Genomic DNA, 21,199 nt, shown 5'->3' on the forward strand with positions numbered 1-21,199 from the left:
TGAGCAGGGTCTCCTTTCACTAGATAAGGTGGTTCAAAGCCTCACTCAGCCCAGCCTTAAGTCATTCTGACCAATTTCACAAGCAACAAGGTATGTTTAGTGAAATCTTTTTCTTCAAGTAAGTAATTCCCTTTCTAAATACAAGTATACTCGCCAAACATTTGCAAATAGAACATCCCATAGGTCCCTAGATGAGGAACTGCAGATTGTGGAGGTCCTTGACATAAAAAAAAAAAAAAAAAAAGAAGAATAAAATAATAAAATATTTAAAAGATTTTTTAAAAAATCTAAAGAACTCTAATAAAAGGGAGAGGTGAGGAAGAAAAACACAGTTAATGAAGTCTTTACTTGCGCTTCCATCATAGTTGCTGGCTAAAGATACCTCATCCTGAGAGAACTAAGGTGAGGAGCTTTTTCCAGTTTGGAAATAAAAAACAAAAACCCAAAATACAAAAAAAAAAAAAACCCACAAAAAAATAAAAAAGGCAGCAAAAAAAGCAAGAGAACATTCTAACATCTCAGCTGCCATGCACTGGATATTTCTGTTAAGTGCCAAAGTGAGCTGCTGCCCATTCCTTAAACAGTGTCTTTCCAGAGGCATCTGGCAGGGAACAGCTCCCTCTAGCACCAAAAGTTTGGCATTGAAATTGAAGTAACAAATATCCAGCAACACTCCTTTCAATCAACTTCTCCACAATACTGCAAAGTACAAAGAACTACAGTAGAGTCAAAAAAGCAAATATATATTCATACGTGGTCAGTAGGCTCTGCACACTTCCAGTCAGCCTGCAGCATTAAAGAGGGAGAAGGCAATTAAAAAAAAATAAAATCTGAACGTCAAGTTATTGTTGTTAGGTCACATCAGTTTTCCATTCATCTCAGGAAAAATTGCCCTGTGCTTACTTGGCAAAAATACTCTTTATTGAATAGCTGTTTCAACTTCTTAATTCAAAGTGAATTGACAGAATGCAAAAGTCCTTCGGAAACATCTGTGCCAAATATGGCAATATCCTAAGCAGATTCCAAATTAAGCCTGAAATTAAGCCTTTTCACAAAAATAACACGCACACGCATAAACTGAGGCATGTAACATATGAAAGTTTTTGATTTTGATATTCAAGACCCATGACAAAAGCTAAACTTCTCGATTTTTTAGGAAAAGAATTCCGTCTTTAAAGGACACAAGATGCCTACATGATTTATGCCGACTAGTTAAGCAAAACCCTTAAAGCAGCAGCTAAATGTAAGCCCACTGTGACTTACACAAACATTTCTGCCAGTTCACAGCGTCCCTGAGAGCCACCTCCAGCTGATGCCCAGGAGATGCAGAGGGAGGCAAGTGACAGCAGCACAGCACAGATGCTTCCTTGGATGCTGCTTTCACAAGGCGTGCTCCCAAATAACCACCGGAGGGCAGCCCGAGCCACCGAAACTCCAGAGAACGCCGTTCTCTCCAGCTTCTCCCTTCATTGTTCCGGATATAACTTTGTCAGACTTTGAACACGCCAAGAGGAGCAAAGCCCATCATCACCACCACAACTGGTTCAATATTCTGCTACAGGAAGGACTCCTTACCCAAAAGCGCAGAGGAACCATCAGCTTTCTGCTTCCTAGCTCCATCCAACCGGCAGAATTTAAAATAAAGAAGAAAAGGTAAAAGCCATGCAAAGCCTCAGCTGATCTTGCTACACAAAGGTTGTGGCAACAGCTTGAAAAAACATCTCCAAACCCAAAAATTGAATGCAAAGCACAAATTAGTGCAGCTTTTAAAGCATGTTTTTATTTAAATGAAAGCTAAAAGGCTGAAATGTAATCTACACTTAAATCTGTACCGCAGCCAAAGTCATATGCTTGGGTTGCTGTGTGGGAAGTAGCACAAAATTTGTTTAATTCAGTGTTATTTCTTAATTTACTTGTTTCCTTGGTGTCAGATGGATCACTTTAAAGTTCTGACTGTACTTTGAAACAAAACAGAGACACTCAAGTTTTAACACAGCTCAACTTCAGTTAGATCTGCAGAAACACACTGAGCTGCAACCTTACCTCTGCTCTGCATTCTAATAAAAATCTGTCTATGTTTATGCCCAGACTTTCTATCCATTCGATTTGTGCTTCAAACATATTTGCCAGTTACACAAACCAGAGAAACTCAAACCAGAATGCTGGCCCCAAATTCATAATAGCTTAATGAAGACATTTTTTCTTTATTAAGATGATAGAGATGTGAAAATTTGCTATTTTGGACTGAAAAACTTAAACCTCTCTAAAAATTGCAAGCTTACACTGGTTTCATTCCTGGTTTGCATTAAGGTGTGAAACTACAGGCCAAAGTCAACTATTTATCCTTGCCACAGTTAAACAAAATCCTGAGAAATTCATTGCTCTCCAAGTAAGAAATTCACTCATTTCTGTGATGTGGCAAACAAGCAGAGAGCAGCTTTCATCTTATAATAGTTTGGTTTCTTTCAATCAAAAGGAAAAATAGAAAACAAGCTAACTTCTTGATTCACAGTCTTGAAGGATAGGAAAAAAAAAAAAACAACTTTTCAAAGCACCTAGTATTCACCTGAGGCTCAAAAAGATCTGCATGCTGAGAGTGCAATGTATTTTGAAAGGCTGATCTCTTAAAAATAGCCTATCTTTATCTCACACCCAGCCAACCACCAGGAGAACCAGACTCCAAAGGGAGGGGATGCAACCATTCCCCATCACATGTGGCCCCTCCAGACCTCACCCCCAGCCCAAGTTTCACTGCTGTGACGCCAGGAGGTCCCACCTGGTCCCTCCATGCTCATTCCTCCACCTCCCTGGCCCTAGAGTGAGCACCTGCTCACGGGGACCCAACTCTGAGCTGCTCTCTTGGCAGCATCACACTCATAAGCTCCAGTGTCAGGCCATGGAACCAACCCTCCTGCAGCCCGGAGGAGGTGGGACCTCTAAGTCTTTGATGGGTTTCAACAGACCATGAAACTGCTGGCAGGAAGAGAGGCATTTTCTATATGGCTGACTGAACAGTTATTTTAGCTCAGACTGGGACCTTCCCAAATTGTGATGCACTAACAAGAGCAGCAATGCCAAATTTCTTCTTCGTATTGAGCAACGAGGCCACAGCCCAAACCCAGGTTGATGAAGTCCTGCCTCTCCTTCCTTGTAGTTGTAGAATCCTCTCTTTTTCCCTTTTCTTCACACACCCAGCATCTGAAATCGTATGATTCTCAGCCACTAAAGTAGCTATACCAAGCACTTATATTCCTTTGTTTTTCCTCTCTACTATTGATTTAGCACTGGCATGTCTGGCTGCCTGTATTGGCTCACTGAGGCCAAAGCAGTGCCAGCACCACCAAAAGAAAGAGGCTGGACCACAGCAACACCAATCCCATCCAGCCTACACAAAATCTTCCATGTGCACAGAAGAGCTGTGGCCACTCCCACGAAGGTTTGCTCCCCTCTGGCACACTGAATTGCCAGGCTATCACCCAGAGCAGCTCAGGAGATGACACAAGTCATCCTCCAGGGACAGCAAGGTGGGCAGGCAGGGCAGGGATTGGGGGAGCACATGAGCTACCCCAGCCAAACCCCCCTCCGCAGGCAAAGCCTGAGGGGGACCAAACACTCACCTAAGGGTGAGCTCACATCTCGCAAATACTGACATGCAAAACACAGGAGCAAACCACACAAACTGACTTCCACAGTGACAGAAAAATCCAGTATTGCTGGTACCAAAATCACTGCCATGCACACATGAAGATGAATATTTCATCTTCACCTCCAGTGTGCCAGCAGTGGAAAAAAACCCAAACACACTCATAACTGCTGTGCAGGAACATGCCCAGGTATGTACACACTTATCACTGAGCCATAAAGAGATTAAAAAGAAGTATTTGTCTGCAAATTTTTAACATTCTTCTTCTTAGACCAGGACCTTCAAATTCAGGTAGGGGCACTGCCACAGGGGAAGCCTGCCAGTATCCAACCTACTCTACTACCAATTTCATTTTTCTTTTTAATTTTACTGAAGCTGCAACAACATTTTTCTGCAAGCCATTCTTACTATTGTACATAAAGATCTGTGGCTTAAAATAAATGAAAGCCTAAGTTATTTGGAATAATTTATTGATGCTGAATTGGCAGCTATACAAGAAGAAATTAAATATTTAAGTGAAATTACATATGTTTAATGGCCCTCATTTCATTCATACATGACTGAAATTCCATGGGCCATGTTTTAAGGAAGAACATACGTTTTGTAAATTTACCTGAAAGTTCTGGAAAATCTTACCATCTTAACCTGTATGCATTTATCTCAACTAATATGCATTATAATTCTGGGAAATTCCTCACAAAACATCACTCCACAGCAACCAGGCATGGGTAAGCTGGGGAATCAGCCCTCACCAGAAGAGAGCTTACAGGCCATCCAGCCAACCCAAGCCTCCACTTCCTCTAGGCAGTGGAGAAGATTTTGTGTTGATCTTGTTAGGAGTTGTTGACACACAAAAATTGCTATATTTAACTCCACCATGGGGAGGGTGGGGATATTTGTTCTGGGTGGAATTTTTAAACTGGAGGAACAGGCAATTTTAATCTGGAACTGAAGCACCGATGCATGAAGCTAATCAGGAGCAACTCCAAAACCCCATAAAGAAAAAGGAGAAATCCCATTTTCCTGGGAGTAGTCCCAGTACAGAACAACATGCTTTTCCTAAGACTTAACTGAATTACAGCTTTAATGTCAGATGCTGGAGAAACACCACAGGATCACAGTAAAATAACTGCAGAGAAATATGTTGTTTCAGCAGGGTACTGAAATTGGCTTTCCTGTCTTTCAAAGATACTTCATTTCTTTTTATGAATTATTTTCTTTCTAAAGAGTTTCCCCTCAAAAGACAATTTCATTACATGCTGATTTTTGCATTTTAGAATTTTTTTTCTAATTGAAAGCGTACAAAAATGAGTTGGAAGGTTCAACAACCCGCCCACACTAATAGACTTTTAACACTGTCTCAAGAGTAGCCCAATTGATTCAACACATCCTGCTGGTCATAAAGCTTTCAGGAGAATAAAGAAAAAAAAATTAAGACATTCATTATTATAATCATCCTTTAAGATGGGGGGACGAACATGGGAAGGGTAGATGGGAAATTAGAGCCTGCCATGGCACAGAAGTCCATGAGCAAAGTAGTGAGTGCAGGAAATTACAGGGTAGTGCAGTGCATTTCTGTTCTGCCTTCCGGACTCTCAGAAGTCAGACAATTAAATGCTTAACACAAAAGCCCAGGTTCTGTAGTCAGAAATCCAAAGGTTGATCGCATGTCCAAATCCCAGAAAAGCAGTTCCACCACAAAAGATCCTTCCTACTGACAGCATAGTCCATAATTATAAAAGGCACTTAAGTTATTCATAATTAAATAGATATATGTATTTATTACCAGTAGTTAGAGGTTTGTATTAAGGCTGTTAAATCCATTTTCACATTCACTGCAAAAATATTCACATCTTTTGTTGCAGAGGGGATTTTTTAATGCTAAGGAGAGTTTCAAATTGTCTTGAGATAGGGTTATTTATCCCATATTTTTCACTAGCTATATGAAATGACACCCAGTATACTATTAACAAAAATCAATCTTGCACTAACAAACAGATCAGTTACCAAACATTGTACTTAATTTTAAACAACTACTTGTAGCAGAGACCAATTTTATGTAAGTTTATTCAGATATACAGTACTATAATGACTGGCAGCTTTCAATTAAAAAAAATTTTTAAAAAATCAGGAACTGAAAAGGGAAAAAATAATTGAAACACAAATGTCCTGGAGTTAATAGTCAAAAAATAACTCCTAGCTGACATCAAGTTGTGATGGCAGAAGCACTTTAAAGGACATCAGCCTAGAGATCAACATCACAACTAAGGTGGCCAGGAAAAGAAGACCATGGTGTACCACCCAAGGCTGCCTTCCAAAAACAGGGTCAGTGCTAAGCTGTGCTTAGAGGATTCCCCAAGAGCTGTGAGAGCAAGATTAAGATATGACAGTTCTCAGATACTTTTAGTAGTGGGTTTGGGGGGCTTTTTAAGAGTGCTTAATTAGTCTACAGGTTTCAAAGCAGGCAGGTTACTATCCATGGAACCAGGATACTCACAAGGACTGTAGGTCACACAACCTAGGAATAACTAAGCCAGGCAAACAACTTGCCATGAAGGAAGCACATCACTACAAACTTGACCTAGACAAAACCATCATACAAACTCCCTTATAGTGAGCAAGGGCAATCTATCTTCTGAAAAAAACTAAGTTTCTGTAAAGCATGGTCCTGGTACTTAACATAATAGCCACAGCTGCACAGTATTCCTTCTTCAAATGCATCATTAAAAGTGTTGTGATCATAAATCCTAACAATGTATAATTCACAGCATACTGGTATTTATGGTGGATGAACACATGGTGGACCAGATGTGTTAAATGGGGCAGGTACTCGAAATCATGAGCAAAAATGTCACAGGGACATAGAAGAGGTGCCTTTCATCAACTGATATGTGGTAATTGCTCCTGTGAATACTTTAAGCTTTCCCTTGTGAACAAACTGTAAATGCAGCACCAGGACAAGGCAGAAATGTGGCTGAGCTGATGAAAGGGTACCCCAGTAAGCCACCTCTGCCCAACCACCTGTGATCAGCTCTCTGAAGCTGTAGCAGTCCCAATTGCCTATGTTCATCCAACTTCTCAAACATAACTGCATTGTAATGCAATGACTTGCTTTTAAAGCAAGACTTTGGAACAAACCTTCTTGTGCTGCTGGGAAGGAGCAGCCCAGCAATGAAATGGGGGTTTCAGCACTGTCCCGAGTGCTGAATGTCATCACACTCCACCCTCTGGTTTGTGCATTTCCTCCCTTGCCAACCAAAACCAAAGAAACCCCAAAACTACCCAGAAACACCAGCTCCACCCTCGTCAAGAAAAATCAGTTCCCAGGCACAATTCAATCCCAGCCCAGCCAGCAATACACTCCTGCAGAACTACCCCGAGCATCAGGGCCACCTCCACTGTGTGAACTGGAGTTTCCAGAAGCCCAAGACGCCAGGGGAGACCCTGACCACTCCTCCGGAGGTGACTTGTCACAAACCACCCCAAGTGAGCTGGGTTTAAGGAGCGAGGAGCTCCAGGCTGCAGCTCCGGGTTTATTACCATGACAACCCACATCCAGAAACAAAGGGAACCCGCACGCGTGGAGAGCTCTGCTCTGCCAGAACTTACTACGAAAATATCTCAGTAGTACTATAATCAACAGAAAATGCAGTGACTTGTTTTCTGTGGCTGGCTTACAATCGTTTTATACTGCTGGCTTACAACCAACCAAAGCAAAAACACAAAACAAACAAAACAAAAATAAATTCCCCTTTCCAACCACAAAGGCAACAGCGAGTATTTGCTGAAGGAAAATTGCACTATTTCTTTTTACTTTCGGGGTTTTATTAATGGGAAATAATGTTGCTCAGTTTCTTCATATTTATGAGTTTAAAAAAAAAAAAAAAGCAGATACAATAAAATCGTAAGGAAGAGGGAGAAAATATTACACCACAATTTTGAAAGTTTATATCCCAATACACATCCTTTACATTCATGCTTTTAAAGAAAACATTCAAACTCATTTAGGCAGATAAAATTTTCCCAGAAGTTACACACACAAGATAGCCAAGAGTCATGTTCTTTTTCTTTGTTAGCAGATACATTTGCAACATATTTCAGAGCATTGCTTCCAAGAGATATAAATCTTACTCAAAGCATCAACAGTAGGTCACATGAAAATTATTCCCAGGCTATCAGGCAAATGATCATACTGAAGCACATATTTGCATGTCAAATCATTCTTCACCCAAAAATTAATCTCAAAAGCTACTGGTGGTCACATCCTTCCAGAGCTGGCATTACTCCTCTGTGTAAAGGAGGCAAACAGATAACTAACTAAAGTTCTAAAGTACTTTCCACAGAATACACATCAAGCCTGAATTTAATTCTTATTTTCTGAAACAGCCTCTGCATTTAATAACTCCAAATTATTATCTTTTGGGATTTTTTTTTCTCTTCCTATAAGCAATGGTGGAATTCTGAGAGGGAAGTAAGTTTCATGTTTGTTTGTTGTTGTTTTTTTAAGTATTACTCGGGGTTGCATCTATTTCCATATTTCAGATGGGCTTACTGGGGACGCTGCTTTGATCTGACTTCGGCACACACTTTCACTCTTAGAGCAGAGCACCAATCACCTAAGAAATCTGCACTTCAAATGGACAAACACCCACAGAGGTCTGCAGGATCACGGTGGTGGTGAAGCACAGCCCCTCTTCAGGCCCCCTGCAATGTAAATGCAGCTCCAAGTACCATGAAACCACAACCTAGTGCCCTTCCACTGGTGTATGGGCTGGACTTTCATCAATTCAGGTTCGATGTTTATCCTGTAGGAAGTACTTCAGTTGTTTGTTTGCCTCCTGTACACAGAGGAGTGATGCCAGCCCCGGCAGGATGAGATGAAGATGCTCTCTCGGGCACCGGCTCCGTCTGACACCGCAGTGAGCAAACCCCGCTTGGCACAGCTGCCCCCTCTCTGTCTGGGGCTATGCTGTGACCCTTTAGTGGCCAAGTCCAACCAGGAGAAGCCATGCAGGCACCCACAGACAGCTTGGCTGGGGATGAGCTGGGCTCAGCCCGTCTGCTCTGCCTCTGCCTGCTAAGGGGAGGTTACATAGAGCAGCTGCAGCCCGAGTCACTCATCACTGCCCTTGGAGGGAAGGAAGGACTTGAGGGTCTTGGTTCACTCTTACCTGGCTCAGCAGCCACAAGGGAAAACCATCGGAACCACACGAAGTTTAAAGAATACAAGAGAAATCATACAATGTAACTTCATTCTGCCAGCCCCTAAAAAAATCCCTTCTGGAGGGAACAAATCATTCGGCTGGTTCGGCTGTACTGTCAAACCATAGGAGAGAATCTGGAACCACCCTTCTCAAATATCCCCCATTAGCAGCTCCAGATACCTCTTGCTCAGTCAGCTCTTTGAAATCCTTTTCAGCTCATCACACCTGCTGAGGGCATCCATCAGATCCAAATCCACTTCCATGCATCAGACAGCTCAACACAAAGACTTAACACCTATACCCTTTGTCAAACAGCCAGCTCCATGCCTTAAACACTGCATTTGTACCACAGAGCTGCTCCCACAGACACGACTGTCACCATCACACACAGAGGAGATGCCGGAAGAGGCTGGAAGCTGTGAATTAAGCTGATCTGCCACATACTCTGTTCTCTGACTTGGCTGGTCCTGTATGTGTTTTTCAATAATTCTACCAAACAACCATAAAGAGACAGAGATATTGCCAGATATTGTTTGTGACCAGGGACTACCCAGTTAAGAACACAAGGCATCACAACAGCACTGAGTGCTCTAGGCTGGCCTACAAACCATCAACTGCACTAGAGTTTGATTTCTGCGAGCTGCTAGTGAGCTATGCGGCTGTCACGCCACAGATGATTTTTATTTTTTTACCGAAGCTCAAAACCGCCCCTCCATATGCTGCACTCGTTTCTCTCCCCAGAAGCCCCAACAAAGAAGGACATTTACACTGCACCTGCACAGCAGGCGGTGCAGCCTCCAAAGGACCAGCAGCAAGTGCTGTGGGACTGGGAAACCAAACCCAGCGACACATGAAAACCCTGTCCACAGGACAACAGCAGGCAGCCTCTCTGAATCTTAATCCAACCCATATTAAAGGTTTTTCCAAAGTCTTTCCAGAGCAGGACCATATGTCACATGCTTTGCTCAGTGCAAGTTAAACACGTGTTAGAGATATAACATGGAATTCCTCTTGTATAATAAAACACACCCCCTTGGCTTCATAACAGAGTATTTTGGCCTAGTTCTTGAGGATCATTTTTTATGCACTTCATAACCAGTTCTTGAGATATAAAACTTATCAGCTGATTTGCAAACTAATTTAGACAGAGCATATGACAGACATCCATTTACCACATTTTAACAAGATACTGCTTATCAACTCCTGAGCAAAGGACATTTGTTCTTAAACCAAGTGCATACCTTCACAGCAGCTTAAAAACATGTGTTGTCTCCAAAATCAGACATTAAAGGTATGCACATTCCTCATCAGAGATTACTGCTTATCTCCAGAGTCTAACGACTCACTCTTAACATTAAAAACAACTCCAAAGAGAGCTCAGGCAAGGCATGGCAGTGAAATATCACACCCCTCCCAAAAGCACTCAGCTGGACAATAGGTGCAATCTCTGCCATCGTAACACCATATTCAGTGGCAAGAAGCCCTTGCAATTAGGAACCCAACTCTAAGCAGGTTTGAGCACCACATCACTATCTAAGCATTCCTAAGACTGTACTAATAAATATGACCAGAGTTAACTAGCTGCTTGCACAGCCCTAGAATGCCCTAAAACATGGAAGAAACAAACACCTTTCCACGTTTATTCCCCGAGTTTGCCACCAGAACACAGGAGTGACAAACGCAATTTCAAACAGCAGTGAACCTTGCCTAAAGACACAACGGCCTATGGTGATGCTGGATGACAAAAAAAAAAAAAAAAAATGGGAGACCATGCAGAAACACTGCCATGTCCTCCGGGAGCCAGGTGGCAGCCAGGAGCCTCACTCCAGGAGCATCTGCTGGCAAGTGTGGGTGCACCACGCTCAGCAGTGACCCTGAGCTTTAGGCTACGAGCAAGAGGGATGATTAGTGCCGTGCCTAAGAGCAGAGGCTCCTCCAAGGGCTGGCCAGGTGACCGAGGTGACTGGCTGCAGAGGGGTGGCAGGGCGAGGCGCAAGGACACCACACCTGCGGTGTTCAGCACGGGCAGCTGAGATCCAGGCAGGTTTGTTATTAGTCTGCCCTCCGTGGCTGGCTGCTGGTACCAATAGAGCTAATTACTGCTTTCTGCTCCCCAGCCCCACTTGGAAGGGCTCATTTAGTCAGGAGTCAGGCGATACCCACAACAGCCTCCACTACATTTAGGCAGCACTTCTCTGCTGGAGAAACAAGCCACAGAAACCCCGGGGAGTGAGATGCAGAAGGCAGATCCACAGGGAGTCAGCTCAGGAGCAACAGAACTGGATCAAAACTAGCTCTGTGGAAATCCAAGGTGCTTTCTGCATCCTGTTCACTACCCCCAAGTCCAAAAATAAAGCTCAGTAATTACACCATCCCTACATCATCACAAGTTTTTCTCAGCGTGCCTGCTGCCTCCCAACTAAAGCATCCTGCAGGACCTGACCTCTCTTTCAAAAATCATAACAGCACCTGTAAACTGACAGGGAAGCCTGTAAGTGTTAAGACTTCTTCTTTTGAAGACAACATTCTCAGTTAACACAGATTGTGATTATTTTTTCTAGTGTCACACATCAAGGAGTGGCTTGTCTGTCAGATTTTATCTATTTAATCTGCAAGTGGTCAGCAGTCAAACAAATTATCTAGTTTAAGAAACAGTAGTCAGACTGCAAACTTTTCATCCACAACACAATACAAACAAGTGTTTTCAGGCCATAAAGTCATCATTTCTACATACAAGACCTATGCACTACAGCGGAGAGCTTCTGACAAAATAAGGTTTTACCTTGTCACATTAGCCCCTCCGCCTTACCTCCCTCACCAGCATTCTTAACCCATTTCAAAAGTTTGATTTTTTCAGAAATACATGAGGCTTTTGGCTCCTTTGTGAAACTATCAATTGCTGAAGACTGGCAAATACATCTACCACTTGCTTTTTCCTCATCCTTAATTCAAAGAAATTAATTTAGTATATTTCCAGTGTGTTCCCTTCTGTAGTTTCAGTAATACTAGCATTCAGCCCTAACAGGCAGACACACAGTTAGTTGATGGTCAGCACAGAAATGAATTAGAGGTCTCAAAGCAGCTGCTAGAGGCCCTAAAGAATCTACCAGGGGAGGAAAGAACTTGTCACCTCTCTTGGCAGTCTCAGATACTAGAAAAAGTCTGAATGAATCCAGCAGCAGCTCCAAGACCCCACACATTTAATGGCAAGCCAAATCCTGCAAAATCTGGTAAAAGTTCTACAGAGTTTCCAGCTGTACTTTTAACTAAAGCTTTTTGGCACTTGTGGAGGTACGAGGAGCAGCCAGGAGCTCCTAGAATGAGCGCATAAGCTGGATGTGTCCATGAGGACAACCAGCAATGCAATCATTTTCTTGTAAATTTTGTAAATACTTTATATCTGTTCTCAAATAGGGGACCCTGCAGCTTCAGGCAGCTCAGCTGGTTAGAGCATGGTGCTAATGATGCCAAGGTTATAGTTTGATCCCCATATGGGCCATTCACTTAAGAGCTGGACTCAACAATCCTTGTGAGTCCCTTCCAACTAACAATATTCTGTGATTCCCTCCCTTCTGTACTTTGAGTGCACCAAGACTGCAGTGCTTATGCTTTATATTTATCTTCCCACAGCTGAATGGACTGAAAATAAGGCAAGATTCGGCTGTGGATCCCTGTCACAAGTAATAAATTTAAGCTGCCTGCAGTTTGACTCCACTTTGGCCAAACACTATTTGCTCGCTTAGATTTAGTGCACATGGTGGCACAAAACCTGCCTTGCACGCAGTTTGGGGGAGCCTGCACTCATGAATGCCCTGCTAAATTAAAATTCTGCCCTGAAGGATTGGGAAGACCTTTTTGCAACCTCCCAGAGACTGCCTGATGATTGCAAGCTATGTACTGATCCAGCACATGTACGAAGTGCTGTCTGTGCCAGCTCTGCTCGGGTGGGTACTGTACAGATGAAAGACCACGCTGACAGACAGACACAGTTGTTCCTCCAGTTCCAACAGCAAGTTTTGCCAGAGGAGATTCCCCAGAGTTACAGTCATGATTTAGCTGCCTCTGCACAGTTGTCTAACCCAGGGGTCAAGGTCTGCACTTTTTTTACCATTGACTGGCATTCTCTTTCTGCTTCTTTTTTTCTTGTTTTTAAGAGTTAACTTACAAGTCAAGAACAGCAAATGGCTTGGTTTATTTTTGGGGGTTTTTTTGGGGAGGAGGTTAATTATTGAAATAGTACATTTGCATTTTAGTATATGAAGAAGCCATAGATTTCTAACCTTAAATTACAGAGCAGTTTCCTTCCAAGGATATTTTGATTTTCCTTCCCACGGTACATGACAAGACTCTAGGCTCAAGCTTTAATGCAAGAACACATACTCTCTGAAATTATTAACTTGCACTGTGAGCTTACAGAAGGCACCAGCTGAGTAAGAAGTAAGAGGGTAGCTATTTGAGGTTAGCTATTTACTAGGTTAAGGTTACAGTCACACACAGGGCACGTATGGAGCACAGTTAGCCACAGAGGTGTGTGAAAAGCCCATGTGCCCTTTAGGGAACCAGCTGATGATTCCAACCAGTTCAGGCTCAACATGATATCCTTTACTGTATCATGGGGGTGCTGGAGGTGTCAGGCAGGGTGCTCCTTTGGCATCTGGGGGAATGGTCACAACTGTGAGGGCACAGGGAGGTGACAGGACAATGCCACTGTAAGAAAGCCTACAGCTTTCCTGGTTCTGTGCTTTCTGGAATTATTTTCTGGAGTTACTTCAAGGATATTAAGTGTTTGGGGAATTAACTACATCATTTTGATGTTTTAAACAGTGGAACAAAGGACTTTCTGAGAAGCAGGGTTATACAACAGATGCTCAGGCATTTCTCCTTTTGAAGCTTTGGCAATAGCTGATCACCGTGTGGCATTGGTATGGTCTCACTTGGTAACTGGGAATTTACCTAAGGCCAACTGGTCTTAGTTGTGCTGTAAGTGATTTAGAATTCCCAAAGGACAGGGGAAGAGAAACAAATACTGCATTCAATGCTGATCCAGAGACATAACCAAAGAAATAAGCACAAGGCACAGTAATAACTAATAGAGTTGCAGCACATCTGATTTCAGAAACTTTTCAGAACCCTTTTGTAATTATCTTCTTCATTCACTTATGTCTACGAAGACTTGGGAAAAAAAAACTATTGCAGAAGAAACTTGACTGAAATTATAGAGGTTTATCAGCAAATAAAACCTGAGCTTAAGCTCAATTTTAGATGCTGTCAAGAAAAAAAAAAAAAGTGCTATGCTAACAGCCTCATAGGAACTGATGAAACCTGCAAACTTGATCCAAAACAGTCAGAATATAGTTCAGAGAAATGAGAAAATAAGAGCTGAAGTTCCAAACCAGTCTTTCAAAGGTACATATCAAAAAAGTGAATCAAGTGAATCTTTCATTACAAGATATTTATTCCTTTGACTGAAGAAAGAAGGCTTTTGTACACATCCTGCATGTATCTGTTTTTGTCACTTAGGAGTCCACTAGCTAGTTTCAAACTTTTTTGACAGCACGAAAGATTTACAACAGAGAGAAATAATGAAGAATTTCAAATAAACTGGAAGCAACAATCTTAGAGAAGAATCACAAGGAAGGCACAAGTTGAGAACATCACATACTTGAAAACACAAATATTTACACATATTCTTAAACTCACAGACTAACTCTTTAAATATTAATAAACCCAAACCTGTAAAGTACTTCATACCAACACAAATGACCTGAAACAAAAGATCAGCTTTTCCAGGCTTTCTAAATTAAAGTTAGTATTTAATACAGAGTTTTCCTTGGTCCAGTAACTAAAAGTGAGTTCTATGTTAGCAAATTAGAGCATCCTACTTGCTTTCAAGCTATGATTATACTTCTGTATGTTACAAATAAAAGGTGACCTCAAGAAAAATGAAGCTTTGCTAATTTTGAAGTAAACACAGCTTATCAACATTCTCAGATCTTACTTAAAAGCCACGCTTAGATCTCTGAGAGGTAACATTTTGCCCAACAAAAAGGAAAGGACTGGCCCAAGCTCTCACTGTTGGCGCTCATGGCAAGCTGGCAGAGGGCTCAGGCAGGGAGAAGCTGGAGCAGTTGGCAATGGAAGACCAGGAAGTCAGTATCTGGCTGTCTGACAAGACAATTTTCTGGCTGTAATCTCATTCTCTTAAGCAAATTAAAAGAACAAAAAATGCTCTCATTGCCCTTCTGGTTAACAGTATTTCATTCACTTGAACAGCCTGCTGTTTGAATCCTTAATACGACTATTACCAAGGATAAGTTTTATTTCTGACCTCAAGCCAGCAGAAGAAAGTCTCAGAATTCCCTCACAACACTGAGATGGCTCACATAAGTCCAGCTTCACTCCCAGAAAGTGCTTTGTTGTGAGTGCATGCTTTATTGAAAATAACAACAGGCATCACATATGGAAAAAGGGTTACGGCCGCACCATTTACACAACGAACACAACAATCCTGACCAAGCTGCAGCACACAACACTTTTCTTCTATTCTCTATTCAGTTGATACTAAAAAGCACCCTAAATTAGTCTGAAGTAATTGTAAAATGCTGAAAATTCAATAATTGGAAGCAATAGTCTTGCAACAAAACACACACAAGATTTCCAAACAAGAAGTATTCTACTGCCCCGGTATCAACACTTTTCTCCAGAACACTCTACTAATGAAGGGCATGAAGAGGCAAATCAATAAAGCCCTTTTGGTAAGTATAAGCTCTCAGAAAGAAGAGACCATGTGATTGTCTGAACTCCCAGGCACCGTTCAGCAAGAATCACGTTGCTGCAGAAACACATTCTGACATTATTACGGTTCCTGATTTAGCCTCGCCGTGGCTCACAGTTTACAAGCAACCACAGCGACGTGTCAGAAGATGCAGTGCAGTGCCTGCACTTTTCAAAAGAAGTCTACATTTTTTTCTTTTAATATCTCCTACATGAACATTTCAACACCAAATCCCACAGTTAATATGGTTTTAGAAGGTTCTGCCCCAGGTCAGCATCTTGAAAAACAAACACTTAGATATTTATAAGCTTTTTATGCAACATGACAAGCAAATGTAACCAAATAATACATCTGGTTGTTTCCTACTTCACCGTTTCAACACCAGAAAAAAAACAGTAACTGTTTTGAGACCAAGCACAAAGATGTCCTAATTACTGAAAATCCCTCAACAAACCTAAGCAGCAGAGCAAGATTAATAGTCACAAGACTCAGAGATTAATCTATTTACCAAAGAATCTGTGCAACAAAGCAGTCTAACACTAAGATTACTGAAGCTAGATTTTCAACAAGATAAGGGTCAAGAGACCTAAACACTGCAAAACATCTCCCTAATAATGACTTCTTATAAAACTAAAAATATATTCCAGAAGAAAAAGATATTACCTTGATAACTTCCATTTAATATGTCTAACTCAACAAGCAAAATGCTCTAGATTAATTAAATCAAGAGCCAAAATTACTATAAACACATTACAATGTAGGCCAAGTAACAAGCTGACCAGTGAAATAAGTCCTTTGTTTTTAATTACCTTTAAAGTACAAGAATGGATGCCAAAGGCAAAAAAAAAAAAAATTTTAAAAAAAGGCCTTACCCAACTGCCACTCTCCAATCCATAAAAAAAAAAAAAAACCTGTCTTGGAACAGCATAACCATCAGTACTAAACAGCGTAATCAATCAGCAAAATAATATTTTTTTTAAATTATCTATTCAATATATTCCACAATTCAGTGTTTATAACTGCTTTATAAGGAAAGAAAAACAACCAGTGCTAGACCTAGAAACACAAATTTACCAAGCTTAAAAAACATATAAATATATAAAAATAAAATTCATATAAAATTAAATTTTTAAAAAAGGCAGATCAAGTTAGCTAAGCCAAGAGAAGGCTCTGAGGTACCCAGACTGAATGATTGCCTGCAAGCAAGCATCACATATCAGGCTTCCAAATCCCTGTTCAATGAAAGGTGGTACGGTGAAATTCAGTAACCCAGAACCTGGAACAAGACATTTCAAACTAGAAATTTCAAGGGCTACTGGAGTTTTTGTTATGTAGATTGTTTAAAAACATTCAATCCTCTTATGTAAGAACTCAGCAAATTTTGTCACACCAGTTCAGATGGCTTTCAAAAGACAAACTGGCTGTCAGCTACGAGTATGCTACAGAAGACACCAGAGTTCCTGTATGTTGGTTGATCTTTCCATACTTAATTATTTAGTCAGAGATTTCCACTTGCACAGATTTTACAGGTATGTGCTCTAAAAAAAGAACATTTCACAAAAAAGACCTTAAACCAATCTAGCACTGTTGCCACTTGAGTTTGCATTAAAGAAATAAATGCTCACTTCTAATGCTCCTATCATCCTATAGTTACATTTACCAATTTATATATTTTTATTTGCACAGCATGAACTGGATGAGAAACACCTTCCAGCTGCTAAAAGCTTGTGCTACACGAGGGGAACACACTGCACTGAGCCGCATTCTGTGCTTCACAGGCTGCGCTGGCACCACTCAACGCCTGACTGAAACGGGACAGAAAAAGATCTCCTGGCTGCTCACCCACAGACTGCCAGGGACCTGCAATGAAGCTCAGACACCTTCCTCAGCCTGGCAGAGCTCTCCCATGAAGACAGAAATCATTCCTTCCATCTAGGGCATCCAACAGAGGGGAAAAATGAGGATGAGAACAGAAGGTTTAACAATCCATTCCAGCTCCCAAATTCCGTGCTGCAGATTCAGAGGTCAGCCAGCTGGTCCCAGAGGAGCATTTCCTAGCTGAAAACTACCACCAGACAGAGCCACCCACTCCCCACTGTCATCTTGTCAACTGCCTGCCCCAGTGACCTGGTGAGGATTGGACAGAGGCACCTGCTGACAGCACCCCTGGAATTTTCCCTACGAACTGAACTTATTCAATGCTCAGGCCCCAGTCATCAGAAATTGCAGGCCTGTGGAAATTGGTATTTTTAATGAGCCAAATGCTAAATACGATATGGGAATCCATGAGCAAACTCAAGGCTATCCTACGACTGTAAGCACCGATAGCTTCTTCATTTACACCTAGCTCAAGAACCAGCTGCACAAGCCACATCTTCCATTTCTTTTGGTGTTAATTATTTTTAATAGTGTTTTTACAGTAGGCCTTCATTTTCTCACAGTCTACTTAACCAGGAGACATGAAAACAATAGGTCTTCTTGCATGCAAAGACAGAGGATGCAGCTGCTTCCACCTATAAATAAGATGTTGTTGTATCAGATGTGACTGCTATTGTTTCAGCAGTCCATCGGTTACATAAGAAGATCAGAAGTAAGGGTCAAGGTGTATTTTTTTCCTTTCTTTGAATTGACAGGACTACTATCTCAAAAGAAAAAAAAAAAAAAGGAAAACAAAAAACACAAAAAAACCCACCCAAACCAAAAAGGTGAACAGAAGAGAAATGCAATAGCTTATACAAGTCTCATATTTTCCAGGTTCTTGGCATAAGACAAACCTGAGCTGTAATGACCGAAAACACTGAACAGTGGAACTAGTTTTGTATTTTAATAATAATGTATGAGATTACGGAGCTGTCACATACTGCACATCCACTGATACTTTAAAAACACCTGTGGGAAAATGCAGATCTGAGCTTTCCTTAAGATTTTTGTAGTTAATGGCCTGTCTGTACATATTGACTTCTATTTAAATCATACCTCAGATTTTCAAGAAGAAGCATAGAACAAAAGCTTGTATTACTCATCAACTGAGATGGCAGCTTAGGAACATTTTATTAGGAACATGAGTTTAGGATGGGTTTAACATATGTCACACCCCAATCCAATCCACGGGTACCCAGTACTTTAAGCTCACTCCTGAGTGATGAAAAGAACAGGGGAGACAAAAACGGGGAAGCACAAGAAAATCCAAATGTTTTCAATACTGCTTTGTGAAACTGCATCTCAAGAAGAGAAGGATGGATCCCAGGGTCATGAATAGCAGAAGATTCACAAAGTAAGAAGGGGAAAAAAGAAAGAAACACTTCCTACCCTTATCAGATAATAGAACTTCACTGATCCATTCTCAAAGATCTTCTCTCTGATGTACCTTTTTCTTGCAATGACACCGATTATATTAAGCCATACCACCCCCTAATCCAAATTAGCACTATCGTAAATTAAATTGCATTAGAAATACTCAGACATTTCATCAGTACCTTTACTTTACAAAAGTACAATACAAGCTTTTCCTGACAAAAGTGTATTAAAGTACCAGTGCTGCACTGGCTATAGCACACTCACCACTGGGATTTGGCTGCTCCATGGGGTACCCTGAAGCTGTTGGTGACAGAAGACAGTTCTGCTTTGGAAGAACAGCAACACTGCTTAAAAAGCTTGTTCACCTTACCAAGATGTCTTCTAGCTCCCTCTTACCAGCAGCTCCTACAGGAGGGGTGTGCCCCAAACCTCCAGAGAAACCTCACCCCTCAGACAAAAACATTTCCATCTTTCATAATGCTTCTAGAACACACACTCACAGGCAAATTCCAATCTGGCTCCAAATTCAGGGACACCTGAGCTGAAAAATACTGCACCTTCCCACACAGCCTCAATTTAAGATATACATGATGTATCTTCCTATATGTATATAAGGAAGACAGATAAATACAGATATTCCTCACAAGCTGTACACAACCTTTGGTGTTTTTTCTGTGCTAAGCTTCATGCCACTGTGGCAAATTTGAATTAAGTTTTGGGTTTTCTTCATGGACGTGAATGACAGGCAAGCCTTCAGAAACATGGTGGGGGCAGCAAGAAAAAAAATTAACTAAAAATAGGGTTAGGGAGAAGAATTTTCAAAAGCACTTGAGGCAGAAGCAAGTGTTGCAGTCAGAAGGAAAACTAAGCAATTCTGAGTAAAAAGCACAATCCAACAGACCCAGAATGTGCTCAAAATTTAGTGAATTCATCATAAATATAGGAAAAACAACTCTGAGCACAATTCTGTTTTGCTTTTTAATCTCAAAAGTTTACATGACTTAGGTTGGAAGAAACACTCTCTTTTGTGCTTGCTAGCAGGAAACCCCTATTTTTACATTCAAAAGTTCCAGAAGCCTCCAGCATTAGTTAGTGACTGTGTTTAGCAGAAAAATGTGATTTCCATCAACAGTAACAAAGTGACATCGGTATTTCCCGAGTGCTTTACACTATTCTTCAGATAACTGACTTGCCTTTTTTTATTAAAGAAAAGCATTAAGGGCTGCTAACAGCAAGTTGTGCTGCCTGCACACACACCACACACTCATGCCTCCGACAGAAGTTCACAGATAGGAACAAGCCCAGACTCAAAACTGAAGTCTGAACCAATTCACACAGCCACAGATTACTGATGATCTACTGCCCTTTTAGTCATGGCTAAAACCCTTTGGAAAATGCTTTTAGTGCTGAATCACACAATCTACAAACATCTGGAGCTATCATAAAGAAAAGTACCATTTAAAAACAGGCTAAGTCACTCACTGGCTTTTAAGGGCAAACTATACGCACATCATACAACTCAGAATTGTTTAAGTTCTCACATCATTTTTCAGAAAGGAGTATAATTTTCCAATTCTTCTTGGAAAAATAACATTGGAGTATCAATTAAAGTATCAAAATAACATCGGAGTATCAATTTTCATGGCTTGCACATACATCAGTAGTATACACTAGCTATACAAGCTCATCAGCTAGACAGGTTGTCGTCAAACATTAACTTTTACAACAAGGTATTAAGAGCCTTTACATCATAAAGTTATCTTGACATAATATTTACTTGCCACTAATCTTTTTCCTGAAAAAAGTATTCTTATTTTTGGAAAACACCCTGGACAAGGTTTCAAAAGTGCATTTTTAAATAATGTTGTTTGCTTGTTTTCCAACTGCCCATGGCACACATTTCACCATTTTAAAAAGGTGCTATGGTCAACAAAGAACACTACAACACACATGAAGCATCATCCACCATAAAATAATAAAGAGGTATATTTCTGGTTTCAGACCAAATTGACAGAAGTTGTATGAGACCAAAGGAAAAAAATATTATTGCTTTAGCATATGCTCAAAGCACAGCAATAGTATGGTGGGTCCACTTTAACTGAATACCAGAGAAGGTATTGCAGCACCAAATTCATAACCTGAATTAGGTACAACATGACTGAACTGAGTCCTTTTGTAAGACTGCTCCCTGTAACAAGGCCATGTAACATTCTCATTAGAAAGAAATATTTCAGGCTGTCCAAATTTATAGCTGCCAGGTGACTTCTGGGCAGATTTTAA

The 21,199-nt window shown here is 41.0% G+C and overlaps 1 protein-coding gene across 7 annotated transcripts in view; it reads right to left on the minus strand.

Moving 5' to 3' along the window:
• The window catches only part of RAPGEF2 (Rap guanine nucleotide exchange factor 2), a 184,906-nt gene that overhangs the window by 130,009 nt on the left and 33,698 nt on the right, over positions 1-21,199 (minus strand). Inside the window, exon 1 of one of the 7 annotated variants that reach the window (XM_063156290.1) lies at positions 19,184-19,271. The exons of the other annotated variants lie outside the window; for them this stretch is intronic. The gene's annotated coding sequence lies outside the window, so the exon portion shown is untranslated. Of the gene's footprint in view, positions 1-19,183; positions 19,272-21,199 lie in introns of those variants that run through there. 7 annotated transcript variants of the gene reach the window in all.

This window comes from Melospiza melodia, chromosome 5, assembly GCF_035770615.1.
Source record: "Melospiza melodia melodia isolate bMelMel2 chromosome 5, bMelMel2.pri, whole genome shotgun sequence".
NCBI lineage: Eukaryota > Metazoa > Chordata > Aves > Passeriformes > Passerellidae > Melospiza > Melospiza melodia.